Below are 21285 nucleotides of genomic sequence, written 5' to 3' on the forward strand. Positions count from 1 at the left end.
TGTCAAGTTTTTAGGCATTACCTTTGAGTGTACCTACTCCACAGTTTAGCATTTTACACTTTATTACCTTCAGCTATCATAAGTGATGAGTCTTTTAGCCGTAATAGGTGTCGGTCCACATATATTATTCAAAATTACCCCTCAAAGATCAAATTTGTCCTTGTAATTATATAAAAGACACATGAGCAGCAAACACAGTGTAATGACCTGCAGTGCCTTTTCATCGGTGCATCATACTGAAGGATTATTAGCGTGACTCACAAAAGGTCGGTAGTCAAGATTCAGATTTTCTACAGGAAAAAAAAAGTAATACAGCCTTAAAGAAATTATTTTGTGACCAATGAAAGTTTGCAATCCGATTGGAGTCCATCAAGGGTCAGTCCCTGAACCCCATTTGAGTTCCAATTAGCAATATTCTAATTAAGGGTATTTTGCCACATGGAATAAAATCCCCCACTATAGCAGGAGACTGGAAAATGAAAGAGCGGTTTAAAAGCTTCACATCAAACATAAAATGGATGATTGCAGCGGTAACATGGCTCGTTAACACCAGGGTTGGGCATAATAATCGATTAATTGATCGTTAAGAATGTGTTCAATTGTGTGGAATTGATTGTTGATTAATGGTGTCTTGAAACAGTTGAAGTGAACTGCTGTAATTGGAGACAGGAGTTTAACTGTTTAGCTTTTATTTCTGGGTATTTACATCTGCATGAAAGGCTATGTTAGAACTCGACTATATTGACTAAGATTAATTAATTGAATGAATAATATTTATTATGGTTACATATCCACTTGCAATGACTGCATTGTGGGAGCTATTGACTTCACGAAACGTTCTGACACCTTTTCCAGGCTTTCACAACAGGCTCTTTCAGTTATTATTTGTCGAGGATTACCCCCCCCTCCTATCTTAAGCAGGTAAAAAGCCAACCGTCACAATACCTGACTTGTTTGGATCCGAAATAGACACTCTTTGTCTCTTTTCCCTCCACTTTGGTAAGGATTGATTTTGACTCATTTGTCCTTAAAACCTTTCACAAAAAATTCAAGGCTCATCTCATTGTAAGTTGAAGAGGCTCATTGTCATGTATGACACCAACGAAGGCAACAAAAAAGAGCTGCAGTTGGCTTCAGGCATGCTTATAACCAAATAAATAATAGCAGCGTGATATTAAAAAAACATTTTGCCTGATGCCTGATTAAAATTTGAGTTAATCACGACTTTATAAGTCTATCAAATGACCTTCAAATAACTGTTTACTCCATTCAACATTGTGCTCCTGATCCAAGATGGATCCCCAAATTGTGAGCAAGCACAAAAACATAACCCGTAATTTTCATTCATGTGAACATTTTGATAATTTTTTCACAATACCAAATGATTTACTAGGTGGCTAGCAAACAAATACAATAACACTTTTGATTTCTATAAACCACTTCTTTTCAGATAATCACTAACCATTCCGAGTAAATCACAATCTCCCATCACGGGTGAGCTATTTAGAGGTGCATCACTCAAACAAGAAGCTGTTCATGTGTGAAATAATGCTGGTGTTCATCACCCCAACTCTAGTGGTAGTAATTCCAAAGAAATATTACAACCTGAGCTGAGATTAGTTGCGAAAATATAGAGCCGACATGACACCGGCAAGAAAAGAATTTATGCTACATCTCTAACCACACTGTTACCATTTCATTTATCACGTACGCATTGTGTAGCCCCCTGCATAAGCTCTGATTTAAAACAGAAGTAGCTTCACCCAGCAGAATTCCCCTCCAGCCTTCAGTGGCTTTAAATCCCTTCGACTGAGCTTCACACCATGTATGCTGGCTGGTGATAAACTGTTCGCCTACGTTTTCTACCTCCCTCCACTTGTTGAAGAGATAGGGAAACTCTGAAATGAAGCTGTCACCAATGAACTACTGCCAAGTGTGGCTTGAAAGTAAGAGGTGCCTTGTATTTCATGAGTCTAGTTATTACACAAGTGGGAGGAAAGGAGGAAGTGGAATCTTGGAGGAAACACAGGGCAGTTATTTATAAGGAGGGGGAAGAAAAAAAAACAGCACAGATGCTGAAATGACATCCACTTAATTAATTAGTATACATATTTTATGTCTTGCATGATGATTGCTCACAACACAGTTTAGGAGGAATCGTACTAAAATAAGCAGCTGTCATGACTTTTCAAGGCCTTTCGGAAGATTCTACTTTACCAGTATTTAATGTTGCTCTGCAGTAAAAGAAAAAAAAAAAGAAAGAAACAGCAACCATCAACTGCCAAGTACACTGTTCCCCTGGGCTATAGTCAGTCAACTCCAATAGTAGCCTGTTGGAAGTCATCCAGCACCTACAGCCATCACTGTGCCAGTCATCTAATCCAGCGGCTCGTGAATTTGTCAGCTCGCCAGCACACACGCTTCTAAGTAGTAAACAGCCAGACTGCGACACAAAGCTGTTCCTTTTTTTTTTTACGGCGTGATATTGACTCTACATACCTTGGCTTTAGTTTCCCTTTGAGAAAAGGGTGAGTATAGCACATGTTCAATGAATAGCAATTTTAGTGGCGTCACACTCAAAGTCAAACTCCAAAGTAAGAACTGAAAAACTCCTCAGTTAACTTATTTTGTGGGATGCTATTAAACTCAATAAGTCGCCTAGTTTTTTTTTTTTTAGCATTGGTGTCATAAGGTTAAAAATAAAAGCGAGATTTTAGTTACAACAATAATTATTGACGAGTGTTGTGACTAAACAATTTTTTTTTAGCATTGTTGTGTCATAAACTTGCAAATAAAAGCTAGATTTACGACAATAATTATTGACATGAGTGTTGTGACTCAACAATTTTACTAAGCTTGAAAGTAAAAGCTAGATTTTAGAGTTACAACAATAATTATTGACACATGAGTGATGTGACTAAAAAAAAAAACATGGTAATCACATTAGTCAAGCCAGGCAGGATGCTTTAACCGCGACTTTAAAAGAAACACAAAAAATAGAACAGAGAAGGATTTTTAGAGCACTATCTGAAGTCATGCCAACTGAGTGGTCAGTAATGTCGAGCCATGTCTGTGCTGAATAATAATAAATGAAGTCTCTTTGTGTAAATGATAGAATACAGATCATTTGCATTAGCCACTGATAAGGAGCCATTAGAAACGTAATTACTACTTCTTCTCCAAATTCTCCTGCCACTGTCGAGAAACACTTTCCGGACTGAATGCCAGATCACCCCCTAACTCTTTTCACGCATGACAGGAGGAAGAAAGAAAATAAGAAAGAGGACTTAAGTACTTGCCAAAAACTTTAGTCCCATAGAGATGGGCCAGAAGAAAGAAAGATCCCTCTCATTTCACCTTCATGCTGTGTTTCATTTTTACTTTTTAATAGAAGTGTCAAGCAAACTCTCCGGGGTCATCCATTTGTGGGGAATAAGAATTAATTGGAGGATTAGAGCTACACTCACCCTGCACACAGCCTTTGCTGATAACATGCCTTTAGGGACTGCAGTGCTTTGGCTGGATGACGGACTGACTGACTTCTGGGCATATGTGGATGCACATCAAGAGTCAACTTCTGTTTCATCGTTCACATCTTCAATGGAAAGCCACCTGAAGCTCAAACTGAGCATCCTCCCCCTCATCGCCTTTCTTTATTAAAGAGCAGGTAGAAGCTGGAGGCAAAAGCTTTAGCATCTTTTTGGCTTGAAAGGCGCTTTTCATGTATGTGTTCCAAATGTCTCGGAAAGAAGTGAGCTTTCGTGTTTCTTGGGTTTACGCCAGCTTTTTTTTTTGAGTTCCCAGACACCACTTCGTTCAACTTGTATTAAAAAATACTAATATGTTAAAAAAAATGATGGTGGCATTAATTAAAATAGGATAAAAAATAAATAAATACAAAGCCGTATATATGTCACCCAAATTGTGAGGTCGGAGGAGGATAACATAATTGTGGGGGAGGTTATTATGGAAATAATAATTCACAATTTCACAAACATGCAGGCATTCACTCGGTTGCCTACATTCACAGACGATGAGTGGGCTGGCACTCCTGAGACTCAGATATTTGTGCACAAGCAATTCCAGAGTCTATTTCTCCGAATAGCACCTTTAAATTCTTCAAAAAATATTTGAAGCACGATAAGACCAGAGCTGATATTGACAACTCACGTCAATATTGCATACCGTCGCTTGGAACTCCAAAACAACTACATAGTCTCACAAAACGCAACATCTGACATTTTATTCGATTCATCAATAACTTGTAACTGCACAACTGTGCCTATTGAGCATCCCGCAGTTTTCCATTTCTTTAAGCAGTGCCTTACTTTATTGCCTGAAACTACGTTTGTATCCTTAAAAGGTTCAGTTTTTCTGCTTCACTAGCTCATAAATATTGTTATATATAGCTCAAGGCTTTTTTTGCCCCCTTAGTAGTGCTTCTTACCACACTGCAGAGCCATTTCTCTTTTTTTTTTTTTTATTTTGAAGGGGGGGTGGGATGGTTTAGCAGACAGAATTGACAATGAGGCAACGCGAGATGAATTGTTTTTGCCTCCGGTGTTGTGACTCAAAAGAAAGGCTAGAACCAGACCACCTAATATTTTTGCTTCACTAAAATGTGGCAGAAGAGATGCAAATTGGAGGAAAACAAATGAAAGCGATTATGTCCAAATATTAATCTGTGTATATATATATATATTTGGAAAAATAATGGCCTTTGTATTTCAATTCTTGTCAGCGCCAGTGAAATGAATTGCAAAAATCTAAAAAGCAAGTGACTGTGTGAACAGTTGCCCTTGGGTAACCTTGCTCCCATTTGATGACGAGGAAAGGCTCCCGAGGATAACGTCGTATACACTATAGCTATGATTTCTAACCAGGGCATTTTGGCACCCTAGTGTGTCATGAGCGATAATCAGGGCTGACATAAAAAAAAAAAAAAGATCCAATTTTCACTTCATTTGCCCCCAAAATATTATTCATTAATTACAAATATATCTTTGTTGACTCCAGCGATGCATAGTGACAGGCAGAGCAATTTAAGTCCCTATAAAGTGAAAATAGATTTTAATCACTACAGAAAATTGTCAACGATAATACCAAATGGAACTGTGTAAAATGTCTCAAACGCCGTGGGCACAAAGATTATATGTTTGAGCTGCAAAAAAAAATGCCAAAGGAACAATGCTTGACCTACTATGGCTTTGTTTTTATTAGATTAGATTTACGGAGTACGTTTATGAACAAATTGAGTCGAAATCATAATCATGATTATATTATATGTGTCTGGTGGGGCGCCATGAGATTTTTCTTATGCAAATGGGCGCCTCGGATCAAAAAGGTTGGGAAACGCTGCTGTGGATAATAGATGGATTGCTCGGTTTCTTGTACGGCACTAAAAGAGCAGAGGGATTGATGAGGCAAATGGCAAACAGTTGCCCAAACAAAATAACAACACACAGGGGAGGAGACTGCTGTGAAGCAAAACAAAGAGGCAACAACTTTGAATAAATAGGACGCCCAAAAAAAGAAAACTTTATCAACATTCAAATTCAAGAAAAATGATGCAGTTTTGGAAGATCTTTCCACTCTGTGTTCATCTGCGCCTTCACCATAGGTTAGCTTTATACCGGTTGCATATTTTAGTCTTATTCTTCTTCAAACTAACTTCTGTTGTCTACAGTTATCTTGACAGTGTGCAAACAATTCTTGAAATATTTGCATCAAGAAATGCTTTTTGATTACATTCCATTGTTTTCGATTGCTCAAAAATTATCACAATATGTCGAGGGCTCAATAGTTGCATTCATTTATACGGGATTCAAATATTTGTCTTTTTATGGATGGTTATAATGTGCTGAGATTTCACTGCATTTCCTGCTGTGATTTATTTTCATAACTATTCCTTACCATCTTATTTCTGTCTTATCTCCCTCCCTGCTATGTGCTGCGACTCCCTCTCTGCAGAAAGAAAACCACTCCCCACCGATTGACCAATTGTGGCTTGTCAAAAGAAGGTGAGAGAGAAGGAAGGGGGAAAAAAGGCAGTCAGATTCAAAGAGTTCTACGAGCCATTTTCTTTGCCAACGATACATCACTATTTTCTGCTCTTTCCTAAGTGCACTTTTTTTTTTTAAAGAGATACCATAGCAGCTTTTTTCTTGATGCCGTTTATTGTGACGTCATTCCCGATGTAATTTAGGCAGTGAATTACAGCAGGTCCTCTGGCTTCATTAATTCCATTGCCAAACATCACCCTAATGAAATTTCATTGTGTTCATCTCATGTGATTGTAAATTAATAGCGGAAATGAAATGAAATAATTATAAGCAATGTGCTTATCCTAATGAGACACACAGATGTTTATTCACAAGGAGTCACACGTGAAAAGCTCTTGCCACAGCTTCTCCACTTTTATGCACACACACAAACGCTTACAACTGGAGTGATTCCCTAATAAATTCTATCTTTAAAAAAAAAAAAACACTTGGCCTTTTGTGACCCTAGGTCAAATAGTTTCTACCCGATTCCTAATGAGTGGTTTAAACTGTGTTCTTCTGAACAATTGCTGTGGAACTAATTTAGACTGGGCTACAAAGGTTTCAGAAATGTATTCCCATTACACAAAAAACTAAATTGCTTAGTTTACTTAAAGCCTACTCAGGGATTTGGTATTCCACTTGTATCCGCTTCTTTAATAAGAAACGTCTGGGATCTTAAAATACATATCTTTATTATTATGCAGAGAAAAATATTTTAATTAGACTATCTCCTTGAAAGCTTGTATAATGAATAAAGCGATCATATATAGAATAAATAACACATCTGAAAGTTATCTGAGAACAAATGTTTAACTTGTTTAAGGTTTATCCAGTTTGTGGTGTTTTTAAATATTTGTAAATTACAGTTTTAAATTTGTTTGACACACTTCAAGCTGCCTATTAGGATATTTTAAATATGATGTGGCGTAACGGTATCCTATTTAAATAAATGCATGAGTATTGATCTCCCACTAAATGACAGAATAAAACAATTTACAATAAAATTAATACATTTTGTAAGATTTACTCTGAACGTTTTTCCTGACTTCACTTTCCTCCCTGAGTGTCTTCTTTTCCGAGATCATCCACAATGGCTAAGAATTTGTAAAAAATGAGAAAACATATACATAAAAACATTTTTTTTTTTTTATATATAGCAGTTTTACCTCTCCCACACACTTTAAACTCACTTAAACTTTTCCCTTCGTATTCCCTAGCGCTTGTTCCCACTCTCGCTCCCACAGTTCCATAATAAGATGTGTGCTTGCTTCAGGCTGTTTCTTTGTCACTCCCAGTTTAAACCCACTATAAAACTGACACACAAAAGAGAATTTAGTAGAGTTCACCTCTAGAATGTACAACCGAACCATGTCTGACAAATGTCCGCTATCTTAATGCTCACATATTGTGAAACATCCATTAACAGGCTAACATAAATTAACATTAACATGTGTTTTTTATTTCTTTCACATCAAAATACAAATATAAGAGATCGACTTTATTCCCAGTATTGTCCCGTTGGGTTGAAAAGGTGAGGAAAAAAAATAATACATGAATTGTATCAATTAAATTATATTGTGCCTTTTTCTGATCAATCAATGTGATCTAAATGCCTCTTGCAATCTGATGTCTATCTTTTTTTTAGTAATTTAGTACTTGTGAAGCCAATTTAATCAATACTGCTGAGGTTTTATCTGCATTTGTACATCACTGGTTTGTTCGGGCGGTAATTGAAAGAGTTGATCCAATTTAGGCTCAACAACAGATCCATAATGAATGTAGCTCTTCAATGATTACAGAAAAGACTTTCGTGCATTATGCTGAATATTGAAGTCTCTGCACAGAACTGTTTCTCTTTCTCTCTAATTTCTTAAGTGCCTAAATGGGAAATTACTTAAGCTTTATAGCAAGGGTGTCATAACGCAGAGTGTGACACTATATATATAGTAGTACATCCAGCCTAAAATGTCTGCATGTGTTTCCCTAAATATGGGTTAATTTGAGATAATCTGTAGGCTCAGTGGGCATGAGATGAGGCATTAACCTTACTAGTTAATGCCTCATCTACTTTGCCTCAATTGCATTGATTCTGTTTCACTCAAACACATTGGATATTTTCAAATACATGGTTGAATTTTGGCTTTAGATTTTGGCTTGGGATGAGATGACAGATTACTTGGATGTTTTTGGTTTCTTTATGGCTAACATTGTGAATGCAAAAGCTGTTGACTGCAGCATAGCAGGAGTTGATGTTGCAGCGGCTTCTTCTACTTCAGTGGAAAATCAGCATGAACACGCTAGGTTAGGCAGCATGTGTGAGATCTGTCCGGCCATTAATGTGCATACACGACTCCAAGCTTCTTGGTTCTCTTCAAGCTCATGTTCGAATCAAGTCTCCCAAAGCCCATCATCAGTCCAATTAAACATGCTGCACACAGGCATAGATTGTGCTGCCCTTTTGCAAGAACTCTGGAGGAAGTCGAAGCTCTTACGAGACACTAAGAAGCAGATTATGTGAGCTAAGTGGAAATAGCATGTCTGAACAGCTACTCTTGAAAGCAGAGTGGAGAGCTGGATGTCACGAATGTCACGTTTACATAAATGCATATGTTTTCGATTTTTAAATTTTCATTAGTTCAAGTATAGTAAAAAAAATACTCCAACTATGCCAAGCAAAATTAAATAGGTGTTAAACCGAGCCATTTATGTAGAATGAAGGTTTTTTTTAATTTTTATTCTGCACTACTTATTTCACCCCTGCTTTATGTCCACACCAACGTGTTTTCCTGCTTGCCCAAGCTGAGCAGATTTTGTCCCATTCCCTCCAGCCACCATAATACCGACCGTCATCCATATCTCATCTTGACACCTGGATCCTTCTCACCATATGAGCTTTAACAAAAACAGTACAATATACGCTTCGTTTTTTTAATTAAGCTTGTACCACCAAGTCAGGTTAAGGATTCATGTCTCTCTTGCAAAGACGTGAGGTGCATCAGCAATGCAACTTTTATCACGCTTGCTAATTTGTCGTAAAGAGTGCATGGATATCCTTCCTGGTTTTTAAACAGTTGCATCCATCTTGTTTTCCATCACTTGCATCTCCCTATAACATTCCCTCATATCTCCGCATGTCATCAGCCACCAGGTAGTCTGAAGTGAGTCGACCAGCACTTGGGGCTACAGACACTTCAATTCCTCTGGCAGAGTAATTATTTGGCTCTTTTATTGCGGAATGTGTTGCTGACGATTGGCCGGGGGCAAAACAAATATATCTTTTTTTTTTTTTTGCCACAAAATTTCTTGGACTCGCCGCCGCAGCCACTTGCTGCTTTGAACATATTTATATAATTATTTTTCACCTCAGGTTAAAAAAAACAACAACAAAAAAAACAGATGGCCATCTTCACTCAGACTGTCAAGGTCTGCTCCGTATTTAAATTATATTTGCTCTGTGTATTCTTGCAATAAAGAAATAGCCGTTGCTTGTGGACATTTCCTTTTAATAACAACATTCATAAGAATGCAAGAGTGTCATGAATGATAATAATAGTTGGAATCTTCTTCCATGTGGATGTATTTTAAAAATGTAATTAAATTATGCTGTGCCCCTAATCTGTGTTTAAATATTTCTTGCATCAAGCAGGCTCATTTAAGATGTTGAGCAATGGATATCGTAAATATAATGGCTCATGAATGAATTAAGAATTAATGAAAGGAGTTTAAATTTGTTTTTACCTGAAAACAAATCATTCGTGCAACTTGACATCAGTCTGGCGTGTGCCCGGCCGCTTGCTTTAAGTCACCTCAGGGATGTTGGTTAATCTCAGTTTATTTATTTATAGTGTGAGACATTTTTCTCCGAAAAGACAACATGGAAATATAAATGATCTGTTCAAAGGTATAAAACAGATAAAAAAAAGGGCACATTTTTTAGTCCCAATAGAAATCTTTCGCTCAGAGATTACTGCAGAAAGATAAAGATATAGGGAAACATTAACTCACTTTATGTTTAAAAATGGAGACAGGGTTCTTTTTTTCTTTCTTGGTTTTTTACAAGGTGAAAAATAAACTTTTACTGCACAAACCTATGTGGCCTCGCCTCTCGTTCTTTTTTTATTTTTTATTATTTGAATGGATTTCTGGGCAGCGATGTCATCAAGTTTGTTCCAGACACAAATCCCATGCTGGATATATTGTACCATAATTTTTTTATACTGGTAACTGTGATTACTTGGATATAAATCACCATCACATGCAAAGACAACCATTTTTTAAACACATACTTTTGAAGAATTGAAGGCATAGTATGTAAATTGTCTAAAATTAAATAATCAAAAAAAATCATGGTGAATATCAAATAATTTGTATCTATTTCACTGAAAGTTATTAGCAAAAGAAAATGATTTTTTTTGCTCCAACTACATTTTGTAGAGCTACAACTCTTGCATGATATGAGATAGTGTGCACTGCAAGAGTTCACCGTTGTGCATGCCAACAGAGATAAAATCACCCTCCAAGTACTACATCACAGCATGATGTGTGCCAGCAACAATTTAGGTCAAAATTGTTATTGCTCAAACATTTTTTCAAAGTCAGGACCAAACTACAAAGTATACTAGTACTGAGAAAAATGAACACAAAGCATCCCCTCATGGTGTTTGCTGCTGTGTCGGCATATTATTACAAGCAGGTTCCCAATTTTACCTTCTTGAACAATAGTTTCCTTGTTTCCCTCAACGTCTTGATAGAATTTTAGAAACACTCAACAGGATGTAATCACAGGCAGTGAGTCTGTTAGAGATGCAGCAGTACTATCTCTTCATGAGGTATGGCCATCTTTCCTACAAATGTCCAAATGCTCTCTCCAGTCATTCCAGCCCCGCTGGGGCGGTTGTTGAAAGCCAGCTGGGCGGAAGTAATTTGATGATTTTCAGGCTACGCCTTCATCAACAATGGCTGTCGTGTATAGGCTGCATCACATGTTGCATGTTAATGTCTTTAAACTTCTATGACATCAGGAAACTGATGACAAAAACACACGTGTGGGCCATTTAATGACATACGCAATTTATGAAGAGTAGTGTGATTATCGGCCAGTGGGAGACAACAGCGGGAAATTGAATGACTGAAGTCCAGCAGCCTTGCAAAATGTCTTTGTTTTGTCTGCTTTTATCCAGCCTTTAATGTTGTGTGTTTTGCTGAATATAATCTCCGAACTCGATATAGGAATCCTGTTTTGTTCATACAAGCCGCACTGGACTATAAGACGCAGGCGTTAATGTTTAACTTCCATGTGTAAGAAAATGTGCATAAATCATACCATATCATAAAAACATGAAAAATCCATGCCACACTTGACTTTAAGCCACAGGGTTCAAAACTTAGTAGCGGCTTATAGTCTGGGAAATACGGTACCTAATGTAATTTATACAATATAAAACTAATTTATTGAAAAGATCGCTCATTGGATAAAACAGAGGTGAGTGGAGAGAGAACATATGGCTTGTGGACTTTATTGTCAACACTCTGAATTACCCAAAGCAGATGGCATGCACAATAAATAAACATAAAATAAATAAATAAACAAAAATACTCTGCTGACCATATTGCGCTTTTTATGAACGAGACCTTCTACCCCAGATGCCCTGGAATTTAGAGAGGTCACAACACATATGGACCTAATTAATTTACGCTTACGTGAATATGAAAACAAATCATATTTGGCAACTATTTAGCAAAGGAAGCCAGAACTAGGCATGATTAACGGGAAGTTAAATACATTGATTTTCTGTTCATCAAAGACTAGTTACACAGAGAGGAGCATTTGGAAGGCTGCAATCAGAGCCAATTCAACATCTTTAAGACAATTATGGGTCTGTGAAGTGCGGTGGAGGAAAAACAAATTCTCATAGTTTTGACGCTCACCAATACAGCCTTCCCATTTATTTGAACCCATGATTTTCCCCAAAATAAATAATACGTTGTACTTTATCTTCACAGCTGGTGGTTTTATGATTTTTTTATTTGTTACCTTCTAATCCACATTGTCATTAACTGCCACATGGCAGAGGCTATCAATATAAATTATTTTTTATACTCCTATCTCCAGTAATATTTCTTTTATAATAGCTCAATGGCACTTGCTGTTCGAAAAACACCATGCAACCTTAATGACATTGTATTTTTTTATTTATTTCATGTAGTAGTTTAATACGCTGCGTTAAATAACACTTGCATGATTGTTTTTACACAACAAAGTGCTATCGTGTCTTCTCCTTTATTATTATTATTATTATTATTATTAAAAGCACAAAGAAATGTTTCTTTCGTGGCTGGAATTGATGACTTAGAATTTTACAGGACTGGGGTGTGTAGAGCCTTATGGGAGGCCGACTTTATGTGCACGGGCTGGCTCACTCAACAAGAAAAACGGCCTCACTCAACCTCATTAGGACAAAAGACTCATGCTATATATATAGTGAAGTGTACAGCAGATGGGTTATTTCAGAGACATTTGGGTGGTGAGACAGGTCTATAATGAAGCTATGTACATCAAATACTGAGACAGGCTCGAGAGAGAGAGCGAGAAAGAAAGAGAGGCAGAGTCAAGGCAACAATGTTGAGTGCAAGAAAATGTCAAGAATGACTCAAAGCAGGAAGAATCACTTTGTATCACCGATGACTGTGCCCTGTAAGAACAAAATAAGTGTCCTTGCCTGTGCAAATATAAAAACATATGAATTTGGGCTCGTCTTCATTTCTTAGGTTGAATTCATACAATGGTTAAGAGTCAAACTTTGGCGTGTGTTAACCATAGGTTAGTTGTTATTGCCGATGTCGAACGTGTTTTCCATAATTGTGTGTCATAGGTGCTTCAAGCATCAGCCGTTTAACGCTCAGCCTTACCGAGGTGACAAATTAAATTTTGGCATGAGTGATATGCGATCAAATATTGTTGACACTGAAATGTACGAGAGGAAAGGTCTCTACTTTTGCATTTGCATAACAATTCTCGCTTCTAGAAGCTTTCCCCTTTCCGCCCACATTTCTTGGTAAGGAGAATTGGTGAGTTCACAGAAAACATATCCAACCAATGTCAGGTGCATAGAAATTATCGTTTGCTCAGCAATGAATGATCAAATTGTTGTCTTAACATATGCTACACAAAGACGACGAGATTATCCCAAAACAAAACACCGGAAAGCAGCGAGAGAACTACTCCACAATAAATTATCTATGATGTTGTCACAACAAGCAACCATTTTCTTATGACACACAGTGATGAAATATAAATTAGAAAAGCTTTAACCTCAATCAAAAAACTTTACCTAACATTAGCCTTAACAAGTCAACCAAAACGCTCCAGTCATCTCATTTTGAATTCATAGCAAAAGTGTTTATAAAAATTTAAAAAAGGAGACAAATGATGAAAATAAAAACCTAAGGAGACATTGCAGACTGTTTTCAGCCAAGAACACAAATGTCATTAGTGGCAAACCAGGATTACAATTTTCTACATCTATATTAGATCAGATTTGGATTCACTTGTCTGTTTCTTGTTTCTTTCATGGCAACGTTGTAACTTCTCTTTGCCAGTCTGACACAGTTGCATTTATATTAGTCAAACGTTCTTTTTTAACAATGCATGTTTTTCTCATGCATTAATCAAAAGGAGCAGCAAATCTTTCATTGCTGTTTCTGACTCCTTGGTTTGGATTCAACTGCCCTCTCTTATTCCTCCATGTCTTGTTCTTCTGTTCGTGCGTATGTTTAAATTAAAGCGCAGTGACATTCAAAACCGTGCGGCGATCGGGGTGATCCATCTTTTTTTTTTTTTTTTTGTAAATCACAGAACCATGCTACATTCATCTCATCACCGACTCGGGACTATGCAAATGTAAACACTTTATTATGCCTTTGGCTCACAGACGACAATGGATTCCAACACTGGAGACTCAGCAGGGAATTACAGTGATTTGGTGGTTTATTAAGAAACTGCCGATGGTTGGTGTTGCTATAAAAATGGAAATAATGGTAAAGAGTAACCAGGAATGTTTTTATCCTGTGAAAAGCAGTGTGAGTGTATAGTATATTATATACTGTCTACACAAGGATATTGGATATAGTAGGACTCGATATGCGCATTGTACCTGCTGAGTGGGATCATAAATTACGCAGGGGGTCCATGAAGCACAGTGAGATGCAAAAAAATAAAAAAATACAGGTAAATGCACAATCGTTCATATGATTATGCCAGTAATCCCATTGAACTACAATTTTAAGGTATAGACTTCCATAATTTTTCTTTAAATAAGTTGAAAAACATGCAACATTCAAAATAATTACTCCCTAACACATTTATCCAAAGCTAAGATAAGTATGGTAGTTCAGACTAAAAATCAATCTACCTGCTGAAATGTGAATTATGGTTGCAGTTTACTTCACAAAACATCTTTCTTTCGACTGAAACGTGACATATTCCAGCAATGGTGATAAAAAAGAAGGCTGAAATCATTATTCAGGCCGTACCCTATTTTTTCACTTGCCTTGGTCAAACAACCTGGAGGAATAACATGTGACATTATGGTGAATGCGTCTATTATGTCAAAGTGTGGACCTGAAAAAAAAATTGGCTGGCACATGTACAGGTTTGAATGTACAAGTAAACACCTCTGACATTATGGAAATAAATGCCACATTTATATTATTTCGCTTACAAAAATACCTTGCAACATAAAGAATAGACAAAAAGGTCATGGAGGGAAAACATTCCTCAGACAGCTCCGATAGCTGCGACTGCAGTCAGGAAACAAACCGCTAGCCAAATTGTCCGACTTTTATTTATTTCCAAGATCATTATTCACTGCATGTAATCGTGAGTGATGCTTTGCGGGATTGAAAAACATAGTTCTCCAGCAGCAATTTGGGGGGTTGAATGGAGATAAAACATGAAAAATATTGTGATGCACAAATAAAGTGCAAATGCAAGAATCTATAAATATCAAACACAGGAGGAGGAGTAGACAAAAGAATACAATGAACTGAGTGGGAGAGGTAAACAATGGTTGTGTGATATATAAATAAAAAAAAAGTGGCCTCAAATTGACCTGACAGAATTATGACCTTCTGGAAAAATCCTTCGGGTTATTAAGATTTCAGGTCTGCTACAACACTAAGTGGACAATACTAAAAAAATGTACGTCTTCATCAAATTCACGTTGAAAATCATCTTTTGTAGCCGGTCATAAACAAAGCAACAGAACTTGAGAGAGACGGATGCATCAGGTAGAGGCCGAGAGTAGAGTGCCACATAAATACTGTGCAAGGAAAGTGTGATGGCGGGAGGGAGGGAGGGAGGGAGGGACGATTGATTGTTGCCCTGAAGCCCAAGAACCTATCATGGAGCAACGGCAATCATGACCTCCTGCAGAAGACTTTATAACATGTTATCAGCTGTTAAAAGGAACTCCATTTTGCCGCTCAAGCATCTCTCAAAGCAGACAACTGCAAACAAATGAACTTTTAATGCAAGTAATTGATTAGTTTGCATGCCAAGAATTCTTCTTTGTAAGGCTTATCAAATATTTGCTCACGACATTTGCTTTTAATTGTTTGTAATAGTTAAATGGAAAGATTATTGACTCGGTTTTCAAACACAAGAATCAGTTAATCTCGGTTCAGCAAGTTTCATTTATTTTCATTTCTGCTCATTTTCCAATGATGTTCGTTTATGAAAACAAAGTAGTGACTAGAAGTCTTGATGAAATAAATGGAAACCAAGTAGAGCGTAGCTGAGCATCCAAAGGTTAGAAATTAGATTCAACCAAATATTTTTATTAAACATTTAGAAATATTTTTGATTTCTTAGCAGAGCAGTTTTCCGGATCTTCATTTGAATTTTTTTGAAGGTTAAATATGAATGTGACCTTCTGTTTAGTAGTTCCATTCTTCTGTCAAACAATCTCAGCATGAGCTTGTTTTTTGTTTGTTTTTTCAATTAGCCGACTTTTTTTTCTTGATGCACGGGACCTAAGTGGAATTTGATATTTTTATGCAAAGTGTAAGCTCACCTTCAATGCATCACACTCCTTTGAAGTTTTACCATTCAGCATCCCAGAGGAAGAAAACTGTTTGTTTCAAGTTTATTTTCATAAGAATGCACTGTGATGCAAATTAATTTCATCAAAAGACTCCAAGCCTTAGCTATTAAATGATGATAAAAATAAAAACGTTAAGGTGAGCCAGTCAGACGTGGCTGCCAGCTATTTGGCCAAGCATGTCTCAAAATAAAATCCTTTGCGTACAAGATTCACCTTGTTCAGCTTTTATTAAGAGCTTTGCAGCAAATCTAGCGACAGTGCGTTGCCAACCTCTTTGCAAAGAATTGTGCTGTTGGCTGTCATTAAAGACGATTCGAAGTGATTTGAGTGGCGGTAGCAATTCATCAAGTCGTGGAATTGCATTTAGCAATTAGTTTGCACATGCACAGAACTGTAGTTAATGTTTTCATCCATTCCCTAGGATTTTTTCCTTTAGTGAAAGGGTGAAAATATGGGAAAAATAATCCCCAGAAAAATCAACCATATCCTTTTGGGGGGGGGGGCGTGCCCCTACAGCCCCCCTATAGCTCCGCCGGTGCATACACTGAACATGAAAGGCTAACAAACAATAATAAAAAATATTCAACACAAATCAGATGGGATAGTTAGCACCGTGCAATTAATCGGGATCAGATAAAAACAAGATGGGGCAGTGGACATAGATGTGTGATGGGGGTTCTTACATCGTGATGAGCCAGTGATGGACATAAATCAATAAGGCATTAAAGGTATAGTGTTATGTGGCAGCTGAGTACACCATCCATCATGCTGACTCCTTTCTTCAGCTCCGCAGTCTTATCTCACCTGCAGACTGAGTGGGGAGACAATGCCTTCAAAGGAAACTCGGTATCTTTGTGTTTCTGTGTATATGTGTGTACGTGAGAGAGAGAGGTGTGCCGGGAGCGACAGAAGAAAATGGCAAGCAGGTAGATAGACTTAATTCCTCAGAGGCTTTGAATGAATGTTGCTGACTGCAGGAAACGAAATGCTTGTGAAAGTTATATTCTGGTGAGAAGCTTGCTCAGGGCCGTCATGCAGGTGGACACACACGCACACACCAAATGCCTCATATTTAAGTACAGGCACATCGTCACTTCTCATAGTCCTCACACATAAAGGGATCTTCAGGCTTGGATCCCCGCAGTTCCTATCTCACCCAAAGCAGAGGGAGATGAAAGATTCCCTCCAAAAAAAGCTTTCATCATTAGGGTATGTGTGTGGGCTGTGTGCGTGTTTGTGTAAAAATGGCTCACTATTAAATAATAAATAATAATAAAGGGAGGAAAAAAAGAGAGGCTTTGTTAGCCGAGTTGTGCGGCTGACCCTCGTGGCGTCTTCGGAAAGACTTTGTGATCTCTAGAGAGTCCCTTTCTTCCCAGTGCCACCTAAATGATAAAGGTCTTGGCAGAATTCTTCGGTCTGGAGATACACAACTCCCTTAGGAAGTCAACGTTCCACAAACAGAGTCGCAAAAACATGCTTGGTAATTGTGCTGTGATTTGCTTCTCTTTTGATGATTGGGTGAATTTGTAAATAACTTCTCTACTGGGAAAAATTACTGTATTTTCCGGACTATAAGGCGCACCGGGCTATAAGGTGCACCTTCAATGAATGGCCCATTTTAAAACTTTGTCCTTATATTAGGACTATAAGGCACACCATTAATGCATCATGTCAGATTTTTAATCCAAATCAAATCATTCTCCATTTTATCTTTTTTATTTCAACTTCAGACGCGACAAATTACTTTATAATCACAAAATAATGATCCGTAGTCTTTCCGATTCATGATTCATAGTCTTCAGCGGGCCACTTATGATTGATTTCATGACACAATGCTTCGGGCCAGTTTAAATTTAGGAATTTGGTCCATATATAAGGTGCACCGGACTATAGAGCGCACTGTGAGAAAATTTTAGGTTTTTAGGTGTGCCTTATAGTCAGGAAAATATGGTATTTCGAAAGTATTGTATTCAACCATTGTGATTATGGTCTACATACAAACAGGCCAGATCATTAATCACATGATCATTAATATTCAGATTTTAACCTGATCATTGTTGGACAGCTTACATTATCCTTGAGTTCTAAACTTGAAGAGGCAAAATTGCCTGGCTCGCTTAGTCTGAAAACATTCATGCTGAAGAAGCTCTGAGGTCACACCCTTTCTATGGAGCAAGGCCAAATCTTGCTGCGCTCGGCATCAATAGGTGATGACACCCTGCTTCTATCTTTTAAACAAGATTGTGTGGCAAGACCTGTCTACGCAGGGAGACCAGAAAGTGCTCTGTGAGCTTTGGGTGCATTTGTAGCCGCTAAACAAATTTTTCTAATGCAAAATTTAGTGAGGCAGGAGATCTCTTTTTTTCTTCTGTTGGCGCTTGTCACATTTTACAGATAAATGAGCAACGTATTTATCTACAAAATGTATACAAATGCACCGGAAAGCAATTTAAGCATGATTATAACGCTTTTGTATCTGGTCCAGTCGAGTAGATACAATCTATTCCAGTGTCACACCTGCAAGATGATTTATAAATTGGATTCAAGCCTCCAATAAGTTAAATAATGTGTAATTTTGTCAAAGTGATCAATGTAAGTCATCTGGTGGAAAACATTCACATGGTCTTTGGAGGGGAAAGACATTTTAATGTTTCTCCACTGGTAATTACATCATATTTGATTAATTACACCAGCTAGTTTTCAGTTAATTAGAGTTTTCCAAGTCTGCCAAACAAAAGTAAAATGATGAAGCGGTGGAAAATCTGTAAAATTCTCACCATTAGCATATTTTGCATTCCTGTTTGTATTTTGTTATCAATATTTTAACGTCTATGATCTAAATCCTAAATTAAACAATGCTTTTTTTGAGAAAGAGTCTTTTAAAACTGAGACAGCTGGAGCAATTTCCTCGAAAAGCGTGCAGCAAAATAAGTTATGGAGTGCTCAAGTCTCATTGAGAGTAAATAGTTTTAGTGCTATGATTGATTGTCAGTAAGTTGTGCAAAAAAAAAAAAGAAATATTAAGGCTCTCACAAACTCTGCTAAATCTACCTGTTATTTCCTAGCACAAGCCGATGTGGCTCATTAAAAATGGGTAATTACAAGTGAAGCCGGAAGCTCACAGTATATTTGATCGAAAGCGCTCAAACAATGACAGTCTTTGCCATTTGCGCATCTGGATACACTAAATCCCAGCGACAAAGGGCCGCGATAACAGTAATTGCAATTCCAAACATAATTATAGTCCTCATTTATCCATTTTCCTCTCAGTTGTTGGTAGCCATTATATTCTTGGAGTTGGAAAGGAAGAGGGAGCAGATTTAAATTGAAACTAGGCATGCAGGCTTTGTCGCTATAGATTAATTTTGATGGTTTCCCACCTGTTCAAGACTCCCAAAAGGTCAGATACTAACAAGCCAATGAGTCACAGTCATCCAGCCAGGACACCAAATTTTTTGTGCCGATACGTTTTACAGTTTCATGCCACAAGGACGACTATTTAGCCTTGAGTAACCGTAACCCCGAAAACATCCACGTTAGGCCTTCAAATTCTTTTAGCATTCCCGCAGAACTTGTTATTGTTTGGAGCAGCTAAATGATCCTAAATAACACTTTGGTAAATCCTCTTACCAGTTTTTACCGTTGACTATTGTGGAAATGATTGTGTTATCATCTCTAGAATCGATAATATATTTAGACACCAGAGGAAAAGGAATCATATTAGTCATTTATCTCTAAATTCTTACAACCATGAGAACCAAAGAGACCCCAAATTTTTTCACCCAGATCGAGTCTTCACTCGGAATCATTTGCTCAGTCTGCTATACAAATTCCGAATTGTTTTTCCAGTGCCGAGCAGCGTTCTCGTGACATCACTATTTGTCAATCATTCTGGTGAGGAGCAAATCAAATGACTGCCTTTCATCCTGGGAAAAACAAGGTGAGCTTTGTCATCAAAAGAATTTTCAAAAGCCTGATTATTCCAAGAGCTCCCTGCAGATCAGCTTAATAATTTAACTCTGCTCAGAGACACCACAAAAGCATTTAGTTGCATCTTTGCATGAACAGACTTTGATAATAGTGTCAGGAAGGAAGGCCAATTTAGAGGTAAGTGTGCGTGAACTACAAGAAGAACTGGTAGTCCAAAAAATGAATTCAAGTTTTGTTACTTTAGGGAAAAAAAAAATCTCAGAGAATTTATTTACTTAATTTTACAAGTCGGATCATAAAAGAAGAACTGCTCATATATGACCATAAATCTGTTCTAGGCACGGACTCATGACTTTTGCTTTTCTGGGTTTTCCACTCAAAGGCATGCATCAGAAGTTATTGTTGTCTTCATGGATACCTTGTCGCATCCTTCACTGATCCGTGCATAGTTCCTTGAACAATATAGCATTGCACATCTCAGCCTGGCATTGCCGTCATACCAATAAAAGTTCAGGGCATGACCTGAAGGAACAAATACTGTCAGCGCATTAAGGATTGTTGAAATCCACTTTTCTGACACACAGCGAGGGGTGATAGACGGCCAACAGTCTGTTGCAAAATGCTTGCATATTGACAAAAAAATAAAAGACTGCATATAAGATATGAGCAGTACTGATAAGCCGCAGGTTTGTTATGGATTTTAAATTGCCAACATAGCAGTAGGGAAAATAATACCGCATTGTTTTTCTTAAAAAGCAAATGGGATTTGTCATTTTTTCTAACCCGGGAGAAATGAACAAATACATCAGGTGCATAATTTGTGACTTAATATCTCGTTTGTAATGTCGAGCTGACGATCATGCCCTTCCCTCGGATGTTAAGAAAACATGGAATGTTTACAAGGGCAAACTCTGGACTTTGGGACAAATAAGCATTTAATCAATGCAAATGCACTGGATATTAATTATGCATCAGTTAGATGAAAGATTTCTAGGGAATCCACTTGAATGTGCAAGTATGAAAAATGTGCACGCATAAACATTCTTTGCCTTTCTCCAAAAAGCATTCACTTGAATGAGGAATAAAATTCCAGCTAAAATAAATGACTGCAGGGCAATATTTGATCAAGTCTGACAGCTCCCTGCCTTTCTAATATTCAAAGGATCCTCTCGGTGCAGATATGTGAATTGTGGTATTCTCAACAA

General features: G+C 37.4%; 1 long non-coding RNA gene across 5 annotated transcripts in view; it reads right to left on the bottom strand.

Moving 5' to 3' along the window:
• The window catches only part of LOC148380735 (uncharacterized), a 183964-nt gene that overhangs the window by 23358 nt on the left and 139321 nt on the right, over positions 1-21285 (bottom strand). The window lies entirely within an intron of this gene.

This window comes from Syngnathus floridae, chromosome 20 (assembly GCF_059516105.1).
Source record: "Syngnathus floridae isolate MCC-2025c chromosome 20, RoL_Sflo_1.0, whole genome shotgun sequence".
Classification (NCBI taxonomy): domain Eukaryota; kingdom Metazoa; phylum Chordata; class Actinopteri; order Syngnathiformes; family Syngnathidae; genus Syngnathus; species Syngnathus floridae.